Genomic DNA, 23,504 nt, shown 5'->3' with positions numbered 1-23,504 from the left:
CTCCGAATCCGAGATTTCATTTCACGAGTGAGTGTTTCATTGTCAACCTTTTACGTAAAGTATCACCTAGACGCTACGGCTAGTGGCTTGGGGCCGTGCTTTGTCGGCACAGAGTTCACTGACCCGAGCCAACCCAGGCTGGTCGGAGCACACGCACAACTGCGCGTCCACAAACCGAGCGAGCCTGCATCCATAGCGCTCCCCTCCAGGCAGAGCTATTTGCCTCTTGTTTCATGCTCTGGGTTTGCTGGTCTGTACCTGTTGCAGATTAATAACCACAGACCACAGTCAATAACCCTCAGAAGAAATACTTGCAATTAACACAGAGATGTGCTATAATTAGGGATGTCATACTTCCTGGTACAACGGGACATGTCCCGGTCTGAAGTGTTGTATCCCGGTAAGTAAATTAGTTTTATTGTTTGTGGTTATTAGTCTGTGTCAGGTACAGCCCAATGAACCCAGAGCCGTAAAACCAGTTAAAAATAATTGCTTTGTACTCTGTGGGGTGACCCGTGGCCATGACCTTTGAAACACCTTTGAAGCCATGGCTTCTTGGTGCCTATGGTATATAGTGTCAGTGTGTTATCTATATCTATGCTCTCGTATGCTATATAGTGATCTGTGGTCGGTCCTGGTTATTCCACAGACTACAGTGTATATAGGGAGTTATTCGTCAACCATCTTGTGGTCAACCATCGAAGTAAAATAAATTTAAATGTTTTAATATCTTAGAAATGCGCTGCTGTGTGCCCTTCTGCAGAACCACTGCGGTGGTCGTCTCCGAATCCAAGATTACATTTCACGAGTGAGTGTTTCATTGTCAACCTTTGTTATATAATTACGTACAGTATAACCTAGACGCTACGGCTAGTGGCTTGGGGCCGTGCTTTGTCGGCACAGAGTTCACTGACCTGAGCCAACCCAGGCTGTGGAGCACACGCACAACTGCGCGTCCACAAACCGAGCGTATATCCAACTAGAGCTCCCCTCCAGGCACAGCTATTTGCCTTTTGTTTAAATTATGAATTGCACGTTACGGAAGCTTCGTTTTATAGTACAGGGTGTAATTTCCAGGTTCCCCAGAGAATTGCATCTTCGTGCTGCTTGGCTCAGAGCCCTCGGCAAACAAGACACTCCCCTGCCAGAGCATGCTGTGGTGTGCTCGAAGCATTTTCTAAACGATGAAATTTGTGAAACAGAAAGTGGCTCAAGGCGGATTCGTACTGGTGCTGTCCCCTCGCCAGTGCTGGTAACTCATTTATAGTGCTTGTCGATTTCATTTAAAGCTCTGATGCATGCTTTTATTGCTATTTAATATATTATAGCCCCTTTCAATGGCTAACCTTAGTAAATACATATTATGGTTCACATTTCAAGTTCATTATGGAAGGTGGAAATGATTATACTTACAACACTTTGCACAGGTCTGCATGATGTGCCTGGACACTGGCAGCAAGCTGGTTCTGATGAGTAAATACAAGTTGGAAGAAGCATATGAACATTTAGTGGGACATCCTGTAAGTTGTACATTTATTTGGTGCATAAGTCAGTATGCAGTGTAAGAGCGGTGTCAACTGCTGGAGCAGTAGACCAGTGCACGGCCGCTCTAAGATGGAACTGTATATGAATTAGTTGTGTTTGTTGCAGTTGTGTGCTCAAGGAAAGCTCAGAGAAACGCTTTGTGTGCAATGTGCCCAGAGACTGGTGAACTTTAGCACATTCAGAGACAAGAGCTTGAGAGCGCGCTCCCTGATGATGGAGCTGCTTGACAGACATGAAGTGGTGAGGAATGTTTGATGCACTTCATTGTTACATGTAACAGAATGTAAGGGTGCCACCTGTGGCATTTGAGCGTAGCGTGCACGTTACATTGGTCTAGTCAGTCTGCGTGACATGTTTAGCAGACGCCGTAACAGACACGCTCGTTGCGAATGTTACGCTACGATGACATTTCAGGTCAGTCGCCACCTTTATGTGCTCCTAAAGCCATGAACTCGTTTCAGATAACAATACGACATGTCAAACTGATAAGTCGCGTCAAACACCAACTACAGTCTGACATTGTCGCGGCAGTGTCGGAGCCCGACCACTGCGATGTGCACATAGCACACTCCGACGCGGACGGACGGACAGAACTAGACGCGACTGATGACGCAGTTGCAGAGCCAGCTGCGGACGAAACACAGGCTCCCACTGCGTACGTATCATATGTGACAAGCTCATGCAAAGTGTATTGTTTGTAGTTAATTGAGTTTGTCATTCATACTACTACTAGTAGTCTCATCTGAAATACACTTTACACAGCATTTGTGAACAAAATAATTGCTAGAAGTGTTACTCCAAAATATTTCTAATGTAATTAGCGTGGCTAATTTGCTACTTTACTCACATGTAACATATAACATTATATCCTTTCAGGCACATTATTCCCAAGCCGGAGTCGTCGGGAGACTGCCATCAAGTTTTGGGTAAGACAACTAACTAAACACATGTATTAGCTCCTATGTTAACATAATATGTAGGACTATGGGACAGATGTTTTATTTTTTGTATAAGTCCCGCAAATTTCGACGACCTCCCTGGCGCAGTGGTGAGCGCTGCGGTCTTAATAGTGGGAGGTCCCGGGTTCGATTCCTGGCAGGGGTTTGGAATTTTATAATTTCTAAATTTCTGGTCTGGTCTGGTGGGAGGCTTCGGCCGTGGCTAGTTACCACCCTACCGGCAAAGCCGTGCCGCCAAGCGATTTAGCGTTCCGGTACGATGCCGTGTAGAAACCAAAGGGGTATGGGTTTAATAAAAACTGCCATACCCCTTCCAGGTTAGCCCGCTATCATCTTAGACTGCATCATCACTTACCACCAGGTGAGATTGCAGTCAAGGGCTAACTTGTATCTGAATAAAATAAAAAAAATTGCTAATGCGCGTGGCCGCCGTTTTAGTGACGTCAGCACTAGATTGAAGTTTCGAGCTGATGGTATATTTTTTATTCGGCTGACGTCAAAATCATTTCGATGTTAATGAGACATGGTTGCTTGTATGTAACCTGTCTGTCTGTCAGATGTTTCTATCTACATATACCTATATACGCGGCAGAAAATATTGTACATTCACCTTTAGAAAGAGATAGCGGTTTCGTAGAGCGTTGTCTCGGTCGTTGTGTCCGATAAAACGTCACATAGGTATGAGTGACAGAGACGACGTTCTACGAAGCCGCAATCATTCTAAAGGTCGATGTACAATATTTCTTGCCAGGTACTGTAAAACAGCATTGTGACTGACTGACAGACAATGCACAGCCTAAACTGGTGGACCTGGAGATTTGTTTGGAAGACATCCTTAAGTACTTCGGGGTGTACTTAGGCAGGATTAAGGTGCTGGTACAAACTAGTCAGTATGTTTTAGTGGAAAATAATCTAGATTCCAACAACAGTACAAAATGTTTCCTAGCAAGATGATGCCCGCGCCTTGGTTTGCGGGAACTCTGATTTTGCAGGATAAAAAGTAGCCTATGTCTGTCTCCAGTATTTTATCTCTGTACCTACTTAATTTTATCAAAATCCGATAAGCTGATGGGACGTATAAAGGTAACAGACAAACAGACACAATTTCGCGTTTGTAATATTAGTATGGAAGTATGAGTTAAGTATGGACTGTTGTTGTTTCAGTCGCTCCTTCGGTACTCGCGACCAATGACGGAGACGAAGACCATCCGACCGATACAGGCCACGAGTTGAATATATTGTCTTTCGAAAATGATACAAACATTTTTGAATATTCAAGGAAATCCCAGGACTCCGTACTAGAACCAAAAAAATCAAGTGATAATATCAATTTTCAAACGAGGCGAAATGTTCTTACAAAAAACAAATACAATTCCCAGGATATACTCGGTACACAGTTAGGAAACTATACTGAGCAGATACAGTATATCTGTGACGTTTGTCAAAAGATATTTCAACGGAAAAGTTCCTTAGTTACCCACATTAGGGCGCACACTTATGCAAACACTTTCTCATGTAAGTTAAGAGAGCGCAAATTCACTCAAAATAGTACGTTATCGAGCCCCAGGAGGACTCACACTGGCGACAAGCCTTTTGTGTGTAAGTTGTGCGATTATAAATGTACAGCAAACAGTAATTTAGTGAGTCACATGAGGACTCACACTGGCGAAAAGCCTTTGTGTGTAAGTTGTGCGATTATAAATGTACAGAAAGCAGTAAGTTAGTGAGGCACATGAGGACTCACACTGGTGAAAAGCCTTTTGTGTGTAAGTTGTGCAATTACAAATGTACAGTGAACAGTAGTTTAGTGAGTCACATGAGGACGCACACTGGCGAAAAGCCGTTTTTGTGTAAGTTGTGCAATTATAAATGTACAAAAAAAAGTAGTTTAGTGAGGCACATGAGGACGCACACTGGCGAAAAGCCTTTTGTGTGTAAGTTGTGCGATTATAAATGTACAGAAAGCAGTAAGTTAGTGAGGCACATGAGGACTCACACTGGTGAAAAGCCTTTTGTGTGTAAGTTGTGCAATTACAAATGTACAGTGAACAGTAGTTTAGTGAGGCACATGAGGACTCACACTGGCGAAAAGCCTTTTGTGTGTAAGTTGTGCGATTATAAATGTACAGTGAATAGTAGTTTAGTAAGTCACATGAGGACTCACACTGGCGAAAAGCCTTTTGTTTGTAAGTTGTGCAATTATAAATTTTCACAAAGTAGTATGTTAGTGAGTCACATGAGGACTCACACTGGCGACAAGCCTTACCTTTGTAAGTTATGTAAATACAAATGTACACTCAAAAGTAGTTTAGTGAGTCACATGAGGACTCACACTGGCGAAAAGCCTTTTGTGTGTAAGTTGTGCGATTATAAATGTACAGTGAACAGTAGTTTAGTGAGTCACATGAGGACTCACACTGGCGAAAAGCCTTTTGTGTGTAAGCTGTGCGATTATAAATGTACAGTGAACAGTAGTTTAGCGAGTCACATGAGGACTCACACTGGCGAAAAGCCTTTTGTGTGTAAGTTGTGCAATTACAAATTTTCACACAATAATAGTTTAGTGAATCACATGAGGACTCACACTGGCGAAAAGCCGTTTGTGTGTAAGTTGTGCAATTATAAATGTACAGTGAACGGTTATTTAGTGAGTCACATGAGGACGCACACTGGCGAAAAGCCGTTTGTGTGTAAGTTGTGCAATTATAAATGTACAAAAAAAAGTAGTTTAGTGAGGCACATGAGGACGCACACTGGCGATAAGCCTTTTGTGTGCAAGTTTTGCAATTATAAATTTACAGTGAACAGTAGTTTAGTGAGTCACATCAGGACTCACACTGGCGAAAAGCCTTTTGTGTGTAAGTTGTGCAATTATAATTGTACAGAAAAAAGTAGTCTAGTGAAGCACATGAGGACGCACACTGGCGAAAAGCCATTTGTGTGTAAGTTGTGTGATTATAAATGTACACAAAATAGTAATTTAGCGAAGCACATGAGGACTCACACTGTCGCTTGTTAGTTCCAGCACTTGGATGTACCGGTAGTCGATCCGGCATCACCTTACCAACAGCCCAAGTTTCCCGCGAATTGAAGGCTCTCTCTCATAGTCCACAAACGCTAAGCAAAGTGTCAGATTGTACTCTCCAGTGTTGTGTATGACCTGTCGCAGCGTGTGGGTGTGATGTGGGGACTACAGCCATTGCCCTGGACCCTGATGTGACTACACGAACCCAGCTCATAGTCCTATACCAGTTGTGGTTAAAGAAGAATTTACCAGCTTGTGGTATTAAGGCATTCTGAACCAGTGGTAGATGCATTTGACGATTCAAAAGTACTTGTAAAAGTTTATATATAACTAGATGCCCGCGATTTAGGTTTTTAAAAATCCTGTGGGAACTCATCAATTTTCCCGAATGAAAAGTAGCCTATGTCCTTCCCCGGGATATAGCCTAACTCTGTACCAAATTTCATCAAAATCGGTTGAACAGTTGGGCCGTGAAAAGCTAGCGGACAGACAGACACACTTTCGCATTTATAATATTAGTATGTAGTAATAATAAAAAACACCATGACGAAAAGCAAACATAAGAAGACCCTCAGTTCCCGGCATATGAGGGCGATAATCTCCGGGCGAGGATTGAGATTTAACGACGACCTTGGCGAGTTAACGGTTACGACATGGAATGTTAGGACATTACATCAAGATGGAAAAATTGAAAACGCTGTCAGAGAAATGAAAAGACACGGATGGGATATTTTGGGCATAAGTGAAACTAGATGGAAGGAAAACGGTGAAATATCGACTTATGGAAATACTCACTTCTACTTCTCAGGCGGGGATAAACATTATAGAGGAGTGGGCTTTTTGGTAAACAAAGACATAAAGGATTGTGTATCGGGTTACATTCCGCAGTCAGAGAGAATAATTCTGCTACAATTAAATACGAAGCCAATCCGTACAAACTTAATTCAAGTATATGCGCCCACTGCAGATAGCACGCAGGATGAATGCGAAAAGTTTTATGACGATTTAAATCTGGTAATGAAGAGGACAAAAAATCATGACATTAATATTATAATGGGGGATTTTAACGCTAAGGTGGGGGAGGCACCAGTACACAACATTATCGGGCAGTATGGTCTTGGAGAAAGGAATGACCGTGGAGAGCGCCTAATAGAGTTCTGTGCAGAGCACACCCTCACTGTAATGAATACATGGTTTAAATTACCGAAAAGGCGTTTGTATACTTGGGAATCCCCGGCTCACACGAGCTCAAATATTGTTAGAAACCAAATCGATTACATTTGTGTAAATCGACGTTTTCGTAACGCCATTACCAGCGTTAAAACTTATCCAGGCGCAGATATAAATTCAGACCACATACCACTGGTATCCTAATTAAAAATAAGGTTAAAGAAGCTAGACAAAGCTGAACCTAAGAAAGTTCTCAATATACGGAAATTTGATAACGACGAAGTTGCAAAATCCTTCAGAATTAAGACTGACGAAGTAATTGGTACGGGACGAGATCAAGAATACACAGAAGAGGACTTATGGTTGCATGTAAAGCACAACTTGTTAGATATTGCTAAAGATACTCTTGGTTTTAAGGAACGGAATCGTAGAAAACATTGGATTACAGATGAAATAATTGACTTGTTTAATAAAAGGAAGGAAAGTAAACATAATATTAGTAAATATAAAGAAGTAAACGATGTTTTGCAAAAGAAAATTAAAGAAGCCAAAGAAGCAGATTTAATCCTGCGGTGTAATCACATAGAATATCTTGCAGCCACGCATCAACACGGTGCACTACATAAGGCAATTAAAGACTCTCCAACGAAACCTAACATCTCAATTTCTAATGCTGTAGCTGATTCTAAGGGCAATATAATCATAGAACTGGACGAACGCCTACAACGTTGGTCAGAATACATCGCAGAATTATACCACGACGATCGACCCAGTCAAACAGTTCTGAAACCGCCTCTAAGTGGCCATCCCATCCTCTCTGCTGAATTAGACTTTGCGCTACAGTCGCTAAAACATGGAAAAGCGGCAGGAGAGGACGGTATACCGGTAGAACTTTTATTGGGTATGGGTGACCACAGCAAAGACATCATGCTACAACTGTTTAATAAGATTTATGACTCCGGTAATATCCCAAAAGATCTTCTTCGTTCCACTTTTGTTACAATCCCCAAAAAACCTAGGGCGACCAAGTGCTCCGACTATCGAACTATCAGCCTGATGAGCCATACAACAAAGGTTTTCCTTAAAGTTATATATTTATTTATTTTATTTATTTTATATCTAATTAGAACGGCAGTGCCACTTACACTAACTAGATGATTAATAAAAAATTTAAATACAAATAAAGGTACAAGAAAAAAGACATAAAATACAAAACGATAAAAGATCAATGAATTTTGAATATGTACGCTGAGAACATTGAATGACATATTCATGCAATGCTCTCAGCGTACTTCAGTAACTCCCGAACCAGTATTATAGACCCATCATTAAATGGGTCCCATTGAGCATTATTGTCCAAAAGCGCGTTGAATGATGCTAATGAACGGGGTATAGGTGACATAGATCTAGCAACAGTGCGATGATGTGGGACCACGAAAAGTTTATTTTTTCGTGGACATGACATGAACAAAAGATGTGAAATTTTATTCTCTACAATAATGGTCTGAATAACTTTTGCCCTAAAGCGGATAGTTTCTGTACTGTTATAAATTTATATTTAATATCTATTTAAGTAATCTGTAAAAAATTGTAATCCTATTTGGCCTTATTTTCAGTCTGTTATTATGTAAAATAATATTGTATATATCGCTGTTGATTGCAAAAAACAAATAAAATAAAATAAATAAATGAAAGTAGGTACGGTACGCGACTAAAAGGAATGTACATCGGCATGTAGAATGCATTTCGGCTTTGTAGAGCGTTGTCTCTGTCACTCATACCTATATGACGTTTTGTCTGTCTCAACGACAGATACAGTGCTCCACAAATCTGCTATCTCCTAAATGTCGATGTACGTACGCGACAGATAGTAATGAACATCAACATTTAGAAGGAGATAGCAGATGTGTAGAGCATTTTCCCTGTCATTGATACCGACAAAACGTCATATAGGTATGAGTGATAGAGACAACGCTCTACAAAGCCGAAATATCATTCTAAAGGCCGATGTACATTACTTTCTGCCGCGTACTGTACCCACATGAACTTAATGAGTGTGTATCCAACTGTTTCTGTAATATTTTTGATATTCATATATTTTTGTATAGTTTTAATGACTGTATGTTAGAAATGAAATAAAATCTTAATAAAAATTATACGCGTATTATTTTTATTTTATCCATGCCTTACTTAATATATTTTAAATGCGAAAGTGTGTCTGTCTGTCTGCTAGTTTTTCACGGCCCAACAGTTTAACCGATTTTGATAGGTAGGTACGTACCTACAGAGATAGCTTATAGCCCAGGTACGGGCACTTTTATCCCGGAAAACCTAAGAGTTCCCACGGGACTTCTGAAAACCTAAATCGTTGCGGGCAGGCATTAACTAATACACAACAAAAGCGTGAGCGCAAATTTTTTGATATATAAACAAAAAAAAATGTAAATTAAAGAACTAGTAGGTATATTTCATTGCCTGAAATAAAAATTGTTTATTTGTTATTATTATTATATTAGGTTTAACCGATTTAAATATCCCATCCGTTTAACCGATTTAAATATTAAAGGTACTGAGAGGTAACTTGCGTCCAGAAAATTGGCAGGACTTTTTATCCCGGAAATGAAAGTTCTCCAGCGATTTAAAAAAAAATCTTAATCCAAACGGGCAACGTCGGGCATCATCTAGTAGATGCCATATTTATTGCTATGCTAAAAATTATGTCAAATGTATACCTTGTCTAATGTTAATATAGCTATATGACCTTATGGGTCAGATCTTGCACTTTTGTGAAAATTTATAATTTTGCATTTTAAAATTTATAATTTTAAGTTGTTAATTTTTGTAAGTATGTTTATGTTAGTTTGTACTCGTATTTTAATTAGTGTAATTGGCTTTAAGGCCGTTCTAATTAAATAAATAATAAATTAGAGATATAGGTACCTAGGTAATTTCATCATTCATCCAGAGTTAATAGTATTAACACAAGTATTAGCCAAGGTATAAAAGTTATAAGGCAGCTACCTAATAATAATTTTTTTACAAAGAACAAAATATCATCACATGTTTTTTTAATGAAAATATTGCAATAAAACAAAGTGCAGACTCATTTTTGCGCAACGGATCAGCCTGGCTGTCCAGCGCGGAAATGCAGCCAGCATTCTTGGCACCACTCAACGTGGCCATGATTTGCATAGTAATTGGGTAAGGCTAGCTTTTAGTTTTAACTATTGTAATATTTTCATTAAAAAAACATGAAATGATATTGTTCTTTGTTATAAAATAATTACTAGTTAGCTGCCTTATAACAAGGTATTTTGAAACTTATTTAGGGTGAATTTCTACACAAACGGGGGTAATACCAAAATTGTAAGGTGCAGGTTCAAAATGGCTAGAATCCAGAATCGTAAAACCACAAAGAAAAAGCAGTCAACTCGGTGAGTCAACCAACTGTCATGTGTCAACCGTCAAAATGCTATCAAATCCGTCAAACCCTCAAACCATTGTATTTTATTATTGATTTTATTTTGAATTTTGATTGTAGCGAAGTGCATTTTTCATTTTGTGTTTTTTTGTAATTTTTTGATCGGTGAAACAAAACGCATTTATATTCAGAATTCAGTATTTAATAATTCAAAACACAATATGAATATTGAATAGGTATTCATTTGAAAAGACTCGCAACTCGCAGGTTGTACCTTGCCATACAAGATATCACTTGCAAGTACTCTGTGATCACTTGTAAAACTCCACAGTAAAACTCCAACAGAGTTGTGTTAGTTTGAAATGGTTTAGGGTTTAAACTGTTAGCTGACTGCGCAGTGCGCAGTAATCTGTAAGTTACACTGGCAGTCACTGAAACGCTGTCCCACCGCCGGTTTGCAGCAAAACAAGAGTTTTCAAGGAGTTAGCATTAGCAAAGTGAGTAATTTTGAAAATGTGACTGATTGGTGGTTCTATTGTGTAAAACATAAATCAATCCGGTACAGTCCTTGTAATTCGCGAAGGCGAGTGGCTCATGCTTGTGTTTAAGTCGTATCGGTATACTAACGTACACTTAATAGCGTTTGCGAGCGCTTGCTCGCGACTGATTTGTCCGACATGCACGCACACTTACGCCCGTGTATCCGACGTAACAACAAGTAAAGTCCACTCGCCTTCGTGAATTGCAAGAACTGTACCTGAAACAAACGCCTTGTTGCCAGTTGGAATTGTAAGATAACTTGGCACCTAGGATTTAAATAGGCATCATAGTTTTTGATTTATCGTGCAAAATATCGAAAAAATACAACTGTAGTACAGAACAGGTTTTTTATTTATTATTAGGCAATAGTTTTTGATTTATCATGCAAAATGTAGATAAAATATGACTGTAGTACGGAACCCTCGGTGTGTCAGCCTGACTCGCACTTGCCCGGTTTTTTTTGTTTGACTCTATTGGTGGTTCAATAAAATAAAATAAAAACACTGTACAATGTGCTCAGAGATTGATATAAACTTTAGTAGATTCAGAGACAAGAGCTTGACAGTTCTTGCACTAATGTTGGCGCTAGTTCAGAAACATGAATTAATGAGCATTTAATGCCCAAACATGCATTTTTTGTATATTGTACCGTATACATTGAATATTTAACTTGTCTCCCTACAGATAACAAGACAGCATTTAAAAAGTGTGTATAGGCATCTTCTAGGCAAGCGCGCTCCATCTTAGGCTGCATCATCACTTGCCACCAGGTCTGATCGCAGCCAAGTGCTAGTCTATAAATTAAAAAAAAAACTCTAAAATTTATATGTGCTCAGAATCAGTACCATTGAATACTTAACTTGTCTCAACAGATAACAAGACAGCATATAAAGATGATAAACCGCACAAAACACCAACTAAAGAGTAATATGGTGTTGACAACACTAGGACCCGACCACTGGGACCTACACATACTAGAACACCCCTCGGAAGACAAACAGACAGAGTTAGAGGGAACTGAACACGGATTTGTAATTAAAACCGAAGAAAGTGATGACTTTATGTTGGTTGATGAAGACATGGAAGTGAAGAAGGAAGATGATAGTGATATCTGTGACTTTGCTCAGGATATGTTAAAGTATGAAGTTAGTCTCTTCCAATGTACACTTTGTTCTGAGGAGTTTGTCCAGGAACATGCGTACATGCAACACATGAGCATGCATCTCCAGGTGAGATAGTTTTCTACTATTATACAATTTCATTGTCAACAAACAAAAAAAAAACATACAAACATACACAACAACATTATCACAAAAAAAAAAGCTGTTGTAGCCTAGTGGTTAAAACGTCCGCCTTCCAATCGGAGGTCCGGGGTTCGATCCCGGGCACGCACCTCTAACTTTTCGGAGTTATGTGCGTTTTTAAGTAATGAAAATGTCACTTGCTTTAACGGTGAAGGAAAACATCGTGAGGAAACCTGCGTGCCAGAGAGTTCTCCATAATGTTCTCTAAGGTATGTGAAGTCTGCCAATCCGCACATGGCCAACGTGGTAGACTATGGCCAAAACCCTTCTCACTCTGAGAGGAGACCCGTGCTCTGTAGTGAGCCGGTGATGGGTTGATCATGATGATCATGATACAATTTCATTGACATGTTAAATTCATGTAATAGCTTGTTTAGTTGTGGAGGGGCTCATTCAAGCTCTCATCATCATCATCATCATCATCAACCGATAGACGTCCACTGCTGGACATAGGTGTCTTGTAGGGAATTTCACACGCCGCCGCCTGAATCCAGCGGCTCCGTGCGACTCGTCTGATGTCCATTCACCTAGTAGGGGGTCTTCCAACACTGTGTCTTCCGGTGCAAGGTCGCCATTCCAGCACCTTGGGACCCCAACGTCTATCGGTTGTACGAACTATGTACCCTGCCCATTGCCACTTCAGCTTGGCAACCCGTTATTCAAACCCAATTCAAACTCTCAAAGGTCTGAAATGTCATGAATTTATTTTGTTGTTCGCAGAACGGTGATGGGGAATATGACACACCACAAGTATGCAAGCCTCATACAGCTGTGAGTTGCAGCTCCTCACACTCTCCACTCATCACTGAGAACAGGTCAGTATATCTGCCAGTACCAATAACGTTCACTTCAAGTTACAGTTAGTATACACTTGCACTAGTATCCTCTCTAAGCTGCTATATGCAGTACAGCTACATAATGGCTAGGGGCTCCCCGGTACACTCTACATACATTCTAATATATTTCACAGGCCGGCAGACCCCAGCCCTTCCGCACACGCCGCGATGACCTTAGGTAAGATACTATTATCTAAATATATAAAATGAAAAGGTGACTGACTGATCTATCAACGCACAGCTCAAACTACTAGACGGATCGGGCCGAAATTTGGCATGTAGATAGCTATTATGACGTAGCCATTTGCTAAGAAAGGATTTTTGAAATTTCAACCTCTAAGGGGCTCAAATAGGGGTTCCAAATTTGTATAGTCCACGCGGACGAAGTCGCGAGCATTAGCTAGTAATATAAGAAAGTAGTAAAAATGTTTCGTTTCAGTCGCTTGTCTGTCCGCGAGTCTTGCAACAACCAACAAAATAAACATGCCCCCAACTGAAGCTGGTACAAACATCGCTAGCCGATACAAAACATTGCCATATTGCTATGTGAAATTATACGATATTTTCACAAAGAAAGTTCTTCCCACACAAGACGGGTCACTGATGAAAACATCAAAACCAGTTTCGACCTGTGTCAGTCCGAATATTACTAGTTATCCTGCAAAAAGGCAGAATGAAGTCCCCACGACAGAATACATTTATCGAGTCACCAATGAAGACAAAGTTACAGTATCGAATACTTTCTACATTTGTGACTTTTGTCAAAAAATGTTCGAACAAAAAAGTCTCCTAGTAAAACATATTAAGATTCACGCGTCACTAAATAGGTTAACTTGCAAGATTTGCCAACACCAATGCAGATGTAAAAGTCATTTAATAGAACTAGATACTTGTAAGCTATGCAATTACAAATGTGCACGAAATAGTAGCCTAGTGATGCACGTAAAAACTCATACTGGTGAAAAGCCTTATTTGTGTATGATATGCGATTACAAATGTGTATCAAATAGTAAACTGTTATTGCACATGAGAACTCACACCGGTGAAAAGCCGTTTACTTGTAAGCTATGCAATTACAAATGTGCACAAAATTCCAGTCTAGTGAGTCACATGAGAACTCACACAGGTGAAAAACCATTTACATGTAAGCAGTGCAATTACAAATGTGCACAAAATTCCAGTCTAGTGAGTCACATGAGAACTCACACAGGTGAAAAACCATTTACATGTAAGCAGTGCAATTACAAATGTGCACAAACTTCCACTCTAGTGAGTCACATGAGAACTCACACTGGTATCAAACCTTACACATGTAAATTTTGCAAGTATAAAAGTGCAGAAAACAGTAATTTAGTGAGACACATGAGACTTCACATATGTGAGAAACCTCGTCATTGTAAGTTGTGTGATTACAAATGTGATTCGAATAGCAAACTTATGAGGCACATGAAAACCCACCCTGGTGAAAAGCCTTCATCCTGTTCGTGAACCGCACGTCTCACTCTGACTCTGGAGAATGCTCGGAGATAATACACTCTACGACAGACAGTGTGTTGTTTTGATTTTCGAAAATCTGTGTACCTATGTATATGTTTGGAATGTCCCACACATTAATTCTAAATTGTATAATTCGCAAAAAATAGTTACCTATCTTATTATGTAAAAAACATCGTGTATTTAGTTTATTAAATTAATATTTAGAGTAAATTTTTATAGTTACAAGGAATAAATTTGAAGTTTAGACATTATGTATGCGAAATGTCAAAACGTTTAATTTTTTTCATCAGTAAAACTTATTTTTGCCATTGGAATATCAGTCAAAAATTCTTAAAACTAAAATATAAATTATTATTCCGTAACAACGTCGTCAAACAGTCCACCCCTGGTTACTCTTGGGCTAAAGGTGCCCATCAAAGCCCTAAATTGTTTTTAATTAGTACAAGTTTAATGAGGTATTTTTTATTTTATGTTGCTAAATATAAATGTAAGTTGCGGATGACTGAGCTGCTACTCTGGCTCCTTTAAGGTGACGCAGTACGATCGACCAAACCTGTTTGCTTTTCACTTGACATTGTATGAGAAAGGTGAGAGGCACGATGATTTTCACCGAAATCAAGGGTTTAGGAAAAGTATTTTTGAGAAAAAACTACTAGCTTTATGTTTACAAAGTATAGTTATTTCAACTAATGAATAAATAAACTATGTCTAATGTTAAATTCCTGTACAATTTTCATACCCCTAATCTTATTTATTAACGCCCAAAGTTGTCATAAATTTTGTCTTAAAATAGGAATCTTTTGAGGCTCGTAACTTTAAAACATATTTTTTTTTAATGTTTCATATATCAATAAACCTAGATAATGACGAGATTAATCGATATATTACTTAGTTTTGAGCATACAATATCAAATAATGTAGTAATTACCCTCCTACTTTTGTATGAAGAAAGCACCGAACTGAGCCCACTTAAGCGGTGCGTTGCGAGTGACGCGTGCGTCTGCGAGCTGACTGCTGACGAGTATGCGAGCCGCAACTGCGTACTTGCGCTTAATGTGACCGCGGCATTGATTGAGTATTGGTGCGACCTCGGGCAAATAGGTGACCGCAAACCATACAACTTGAGGCATTAATACACGAGGCTGGCGTGTTTGACCAACGCCTCATAATAAGAACACTGCATAATATGCTTCTTGTTCATTTTTCATTTACCGCCTACAGCATAAAATACGCCAAGTGGTCATGCACATTTTAGCCCAACACATTCACCCAACACTTTAGGCCAACGTGTCCTGGCCGTCACACAGCTCAACTGCGAGAATTGAACAAAAAGCACTCAATAATAAGTAGTAAGACCCTTGTTTTGTTTCAGTAGCTCCCGTGTCCGCGAGACTTGCGTCCAATAATGAAAACAAAGTGTACACAACTAATGATGATGATGAAGCCGATGCAGAGGTGAAAATTAAACAAGAAGTCGAAACTAACAATGGTGGATTAGAAAACCAATCATTTGACAGCAAGATTTTAACAAATTGTGTCGTCAAATTATATGATATTTTCAAAAGTTGTAGAAAAGTCCCGAGGCAATATGGATCACTGACGGAAAGAGATACAGCTATTAGGTCTTGCGATAAACAAAATATTGCGGTTAAAGAATCCAGTTATCAAGCGACAGTTCAGAACGAAATCCCTACGACGGAACACATTGAATCAGTTACTAATAGTAGTACTAATCCGAGTATTGTCATTGATGTACAATATATTAATACGTCATTGAATAGTTTACAGAGTGAAGGAAAAATGTTCACTTGTGATATTTGTCGAAAAATGTATAATAGAAAACATTTCTTAATTAAACACATACAGACTCACACTAAAGTAAGAGAGTTGACTTGCAAGATTTGCCAATACAAATTTAGCTCTCAAAGTAATTTGACGTCGCACATGCAAAACCACACTGGAGAAAAACCTTCTTCGTGTACATTGTGCGAGTACAAAAGTGCAAGGAATGGTGATTTAGTGCGCCACATGGGAACTCATACTGGCGAAAAACCATTCTCGTGTACGTTATGCAACTATGAAAGTGCCAGGAGTAGTGGTTTAGTATGTCACATGAGAACCCATACTGGCGAAAAGCCTTACCCGTGCATGATATGCGATTGCAGTTGTGTATCAAATAGTAAACTGTTATTACACATGAGAACTCACACAGGTGAAAAACTATTTACATGTAAGCAGTGCAATTACAAATGTTTACACAATTCCAGTCTAGTGAGTCACATGAGAACTCACACAGGTGAAAAACCATTTACATGTAAGCAGTGCAATTACAAATTTGCACAAAATTCCACTCTAGTGAGTCACATGAAAACTCACACTGGTATCAAACCTTACACATGTAAATTTTGCAAGTATAAAAGTGCAGTAAATAGTAATTTAGTGAGACACATGAGTATTCACACTGGTGAAAAACCTTTCTTGTGTACATTGTGCGAGTACAAAAGTACAAGGAATGGTGATTTAGTGCGCCACATGAGAACTCATACTGGCGAAAAACCATTCTCGTGTACGTTATGCAACTATAAAAGTGCTAGGAGTAGTGGTTTAGTATGTCACTTGAGAACCCATACTGGCGAAAAGCCTTATCCGTGTATGATATGCGATTTCAGTTGTGTATCAAATAGTAAACTGTTATTACACATGAGAACTCACACAGGTGAAAAACCATTTACATGTAAGCAGTGCAATTACAAATGTGCACACAATTCCAGTCTAGTGAGTCACATGAGAACTCACACAGGTGAAAAACCATTTACATGTAAGCAGTGCAATTACAAATGTGCACAAAATTCCACTCTAGTGAGTCACATGAGAACTCACACAGGTGAAAAACCATTTACATGTAAGCAGTGCAATTACAAATGTGCACAAAATTACACTCTAGTGAGTCACATGAAAACTCACACTGGTATCAAACCTTACACATGTAAATTTTGCAAGTATAAAAGTGCAGTAAATAGGAATTTAGTGAGACACATGAGTAAACACACTGGTAAAAACCTTTCTCGTGTACATTGTGCAAGTACAAAAGTGCAAGGAATGGTGATTTAGTGCCCCACATGAGAACTCATACTGGCGAAAAACCATTCTCGTGTATGATATGCGATTTCAGTTGTGTATCAAATAGTAAACTGTTATTACACATGAGAACTCACACAGGTGAAAAACCATTTACATGTAAGCTGTGCAATTACAAATGTGCACAAAATTCCAGTCTAGTGATTCACATGAGAACTCACACTGGTATCAAACCTTACACATGTAAATTTTGCAAGTATAAAAGTGCAGAAAACTGTAATTAAGTGAGACAGTTGTGTGATTACAAATGTGATTCGAATAGCACGCTAATGAGGCACATGAAATCCACCCTGGTGAAAAGTCTTCATCATGTTCGTGAACTGCACGTCTCACTCTGACTTTGGAGAATGCTCAGGAGATAAAACATTCTACGACAGACAGTGTGTACTGTGTCTTGTAGGATCTGTGTATCTCACGCCCGCTGTGGAAAACCTTGTCATTAATAATAAAGTTTATATTTGTCAAAAAAATATATACTTAGCTCGTTCTTGCATTTCACGAAGGCCACTGACTCATGCTTGTGTTTAAGTCGTATCGGTATACGTAAGGTACACTAAATATGAGCGTTTGCGAGCGCTTGCTCGCGACTGATTGGTCCGACATGCACGCACACTTACGCAATGACCGTGTAAACGACGTTACCACAAGTAAAGTTCACTCGGCTTCGTGAATTGCAAGAACTGTACCTTATTTTGTAAAAACAATAGACATTAATTATCTGATTAAATAAATAATGCTCATGATCATGATCAACCCATCACCGGCTCACTGCAGAGCACGGGTCTCCTCTCAGAGTGAGAAGGGTTTGGCCATAGTCTACCACGCTGGCCATGTGCGGATTGGTAGACTTCACACACCTTTGAGAACATTATAGAGAACTCTCTGGCATGCCGGTTTCTGATATTTAATTACTTAAAACACACAACTCCGAAAAGTTAGAGGTGCGTGCCCGGGATCGAACCCCCGACCTCCGATTAGAAGGCGGACGTCCTAACTGCAGGGTAATCAGTAGGTAGGAAAAATAATAATGTAAACGCGGGTACCGGCGTATCACTATTAAACTCAGTTAGCATCGAACCTGTGTTTGATTTGTTCCACTGGCGACGAGTTTGTGTATTTTATATTATTTACCACGCGATTTAAAGTGATTATTTCAAAAATACAATGCCTATAGGTAAATTAGAACCGTTTGACTTGAATTCCAAACAGTGGCCCGCGTATATAAGGCGAGTTAAGCAGTATATTCTCTTAAACGAAGTGAAGGCTGAATTACAAGTGCCGTTACTAATTACGATTGTGGGTGAAGCGACGTACACTTTGATGTGCGATCTATGTTCGCCGGCGCATCCTGAATCGAAAGGTTTCGAAGAATTAGTGGAATTGGTTTCGGACCACTTGGAGCCAAAACGTTCCGAAATAGCCGAGCGCCATGTTTTTCGCTTACGTCGCCAACGTCCAGGCGAGTCCCTCACGGAATATCTACATAACTTAAAACATCTGGCAACAACTTGCAATTTTGGAACAATGTTAGAGGAGAACTTACGAGATCAGTTCGTGTCAGGGTTGGCAAACGAACTGATGCGATCTAGAATATTCGCCGAAAAAGACATCAAATACAAGGAGGCAATCGAGCTAGCTCTGGCGTTGGAGGCTGCAGAAAAGCATGCGGAGGTGAGCGGGTCTATGGTGACTTCGACATCGACCTCGGGTGCGGGCGGCGAGGCAGGCGAGGGCCTGCATCATGCGAGCGGGCGGCGCGGCCCGGCGCGAGCGGCGTCGAGCGCTGCCGGCGCGGGAGGGCGCGGCGGCCGCGGCGCACCGGGACCGACGGCGGAGTCGGGTGCGGCTGTGCGGTGCTGGCGGTGCGGAAAGCCGCACCGTGCAAACAGATGCAGATATGCGCAATTTAATTGTGATAAGTGCCGACGCCGCGGACACCTAAAAATCATGTGTGATGAAGTGCATAATTACGGGTTTAATGTGCGAAATAATTATGTACAGGAGGGAAGTGTCTCGGAGGAAGACGACTTCTTTAAGATCGAACTGGCAGCCAAAGGTAACGGACCATATTTTCTTAAAGTGCAAATAGACGAGCATCTATTGGAATGTGAAATTGATACCGGTAGTCGTATTTCGGCGATTAGTGACCAACTTTTTTATAAACTTTTTTCTCATAAAAAAATAATATGCGATAATTTAATATTACGTTGCTACTCGGGTACACAGATCGATTCGTTGGGTTATGTACATGTAGATGTCACGGTTGGGAACGTGCGAGTACCTAACTTGACATTATATGTAATCAAAAACGGTTCTCGACCTTTGTTGGGCCGAGATTGGCTTCGAGCCTTAGATATTAAACAAATAACATTAAAAGAGATAGCCGAAGATCGATTTGTGGACCGTTTAACCGCCGAATTTCCGGAAGTATTTACGGATACGTTAGGCACTTGTAAAAAGACCATTCAATTACAGCTCACTGACCAGGAACCTGTTTATGTGAAGGCCCGGCCGGTACCTCTCGCGCTGCGCGGCCGCGTGCAAAGCGAGCTCGAGCGACTCGAGCGGGAGGGGTACATGTACCGCGTGGACCACTCGGAGTACGGCACGCCGATCGTGCCGGTGGTAAAGGCGTGCGGAGATATACGAATATGCGGGGACTATAAAGTTACGATTAACCCAAAATTAAAACGCGATTATTATCCTTTACCTCGAATTGAGGAACTATTTGCTTCATTGAGCGGGGGGAAGAGTTTTCGAAAATAGACCTAAAGCATTCGTATCAACAAGTCATGTTATCCGAGGACTCCCAAGCTTATACCGCTATTACTACGCACATAGGTACGTTCGTATACCGCCGCACGCCATTCGGACTATCATGCATTCCTGAAAAATTCCAAAAATTAATGGAGGAAACATTACGAGGTATTCCTGGAACGGTAGTGTTTCTAGATGACATTTGTGTGACGGGGTCTAACAGACAAACACACCTAGCCAATTTACGAGCTGTACTTGAACGGTTGCGGTCGATGGGTTTTACTGTTAAGTTAAGTAAGTGTAGTTTTCTTAAACCTAGTGTAAAGTATTTAGGCTTCATTATCGATAAATCAGGCTTGCACCCTGATCCGAATAAAATAGAAGCGATCCACGATGCGCCTCGCCCCGAAAACGTGACACAATTAAAAAGTTTTCTCGGATTATTAAACTACTATGGAAAATTTATACCCAACCTCAGTATATTATTATATCCGTTACACGCGTTACTTAAAAAGGACGTTCCTTGGAAATGGGATGCACGTTGTGAAGCCGCGTTTTCGGAAGCCAAGAGCGCACTGTTGGGCGATAAAGTGTTGGCTCACTATGAAGAGGGTCGGCCGTTGGTACTGTCCGTGGACAGCAGCGCGTACGGTTTGGGCGCTGTGCTCGCGCACCGTTATCCGGACGGCAGTGAACGCCCTGTTAGCTGTGTTTCGCGAACATTAAATGATTCCGAAAAAAATTATAGCCAGCTTGATAAGGAGGCGCTAGCTATTTTCTTTGGTATTACCAAACATCACCAATATGTATTCGGTAGACAGTTTATATTGCGCACAGACCACCAGCCCTTAAGTTTCATTTTCGGAAAAAAATGTGGAATCCCCCAGACGGCTGCCAGTCGTTTACAACGGTGGGCTGCGCGCTTGTCGGCCTACGACTTTACGGTGGAGTTTGTGCGTTCCTCGGACAACGGGCCGGCCGATGCTTTGTCCCGCCTGCCCTTGCCGTGCCAGCGGGCGACCCCTTCGGAGTGCGTAAGCTATGTCCAACTTATGGAAGATAACTTGCCAATTAGTTTTAAAGATGTTAGTAAGGAGACGAAGAGAGACCCTTTATTAAGTAAAATAGTCGGCTATGTAATGTTCGGTTGGCCGTCGTCAGTAGCGGGCGGCGAGGAGGAAAAGGCTTATTTTGCTAGGCGACATGAGATAGTATTGGAACTGGGTTGTTTAATTTATAAATATCGAATAATAATTCCGCCGTCATTGCGTACAGAAGTTTTAAAAGAAATACATGAAGGCCATTTGGGCATTAATAAAATGAAGAATGTGTCACGTAGCTATGTCTATTGGCCCAGTTTAGACCGCGACATCGAGGATTTATGTCGACAATGTGAAGCATGTCGAGTAGTCCGTGACTCCCCACCCCGCGCCACACTCCACCCCTGGGAGTACCCACTATGTCCGTGGCAACGCGTGCACGCCGATTTTGCGGAATGTGCGGGTAAGAAATATTTGATCGTCTTAGATGCTCATTCAAAGTGGGTAGAAGTAATTGGTATGACGCGCACGGATGCGGAGTCGACAATTTCGGTCTTTCAGACATTATTTGCCAGATTTGGGCAGCCCGCGCAGCTCGTAACTGACAACGGCCCCCCGTTCAGCGCCTTAGATTTTAAGAAATTCTGTGCTAATAACGGCATCAAGAGTGTAACGACGGCACCGTATCGACCGCAGGGTAATGGTGCGGCTGAAAACATGGTAAAAACCATTAAAAAAGTTATCAAACGCGCTTTATTTGTTAAAGAGAATGTATCAGCTGCCCTAAACAAATTTCTATTTCAATATAGAAACTGTGAACATGCTACGACGGGTGTGTCCCCCGCCGTACTGATGCTAGGCCGGCGATTGCGTGGGCGACTGGACGCGTTGCGTCCGGACGTATCTTCGGTAGTCCGCTCAGCACAAGATCGCCAGATTAGTCAGAAAGGGGGTACGCAGAGACAAGTACATATTGGAGATACGGTCATGGCACGAGATTATTCCTCTAAAGGAAGCAAATGGACTGAAGGAGTCGTAGTCAGTCAGACAGGACCGGTGTCTTATAAAGTAGATATTGGTAAGGGCATAGAATGGCGTAGACATCGAGATCAGGTAATCAAAGTAAATAAAAAAAATCGTTACTCTCTCGCTCGAACTAGCATCCTCGGTCAGGAAGCCGAGCAGACGGGGGAGAATGCCGACGAAAGGGTAGCGGTTGATAGCGATGCCGACGTTACATTCGAAGACGCTGTCGGTGTGTCCGGGGACGAGGGTTCGGCCCAGGCGCCTGAGGTGCACTCTCCAACACCGCCGCCCCCGGACGCGTCTGCTAGAGCTCTGCGAGCATATAAGCGTAATAAAAAGGTCTAGTTATGTATAACTATGTTATTTTCTATTTAAAAAGGGGGGAAAAGTGCAGGGTAATCAGTAGGTAGGAAAAATAATAATGTAAACGCGGGTACCGGCGTATCACTATTAAACTCAGTTAGCATCGAACCTGTGTTTGATTTGTTCCACTAACCACTAGGCTATCACAGCTTATACTAAGCTATCACAGCTTCAATAATGCTCAGGAGAGGTGAATCAATCACTTCACAAAAAACAATTCACTTGACCAAACAATTTATTACCAGACCAATTTTGTGAAACTTTTATTGTGAAATCCAATCTTGAACTGAAATTTTAACTATGTATTGTAATTTTTTATTTGATTTATATGTAATGTACAAATGTTATATTTTGCAATGCCCTGACGGGGCATCATGTAGCTTTAAGTTGTGATGTGTGGCACAATTGTATAAATAAACGTCTTTTCTTTCTTTCTTTCTTTCTTAATATTATATATTTTATGATGTAAGACATGAATGCAAATAAATAAAGAAATAAAAATGATCACTAATTCTTATGCGGTTTTAAGGTTTCGTACCTCTCAGTCGGCGCTCTCCTCTCAGAGTGACAAGGGTTTCGGCCATTGTCTAGCATGCTGGCCAAGTGCGTATTAGCGTAGACTTCCTTTGAGATCATTTAAAATTAAAATATTTTTTATTCAATAATTTTTTTTATTAATAAACTTTTACAAGTAGTTACTTTTGAATCGTCAAATGCATCTACCACTGGTTTGGAATGCCGTTCCTACCGAGAAGAGCCAGCATGAATCTCGGCGGTTGCTCTTTTTAAAGGTTTGATATCCAATGCAGAAAGATCTGCACGAACACTACACCTCATTTTGCAATGGCGGAAATCAACAACATTGCTCGACTTTTAAAATGGC

The 23,504-nt window shown here is 40.7% G+C and overlaps 1 pseudogene; it reads left to right on the top strand.

Moving 5' to 3' along the window:
• The first annotated feature begins 674 nt into the window (after window positions 1-674).
• The window catches only part of LOC117994060 (uncharacterized), a 27,100-nt pseudogene continuing 4,270 nt past the window's right edge, over window positions 675-23,504 (top strand).

The sequence above is a fragment of the Maniola hyperantus genome, chromosome 26 (genome assembly GCF_902806685.2).
Source record: "Maniola hyperantus chromosome 26, iAphHyp1.2, whole genome shotgun sequence".
In the NCBI taxonomy this organism is placed as follows: domain Eukaryota; kingdom Metazoa; phylum Arthropoda; class Insecta; order Lepidoptera; family Nymphalidae; genus Maniola; species Maniola hyperantus.
The sequence above is the reverse complement of the archived record's forward strand: the minus strand, read 5'-3'. Positions and strand labels throughout refer to the sequence as shown.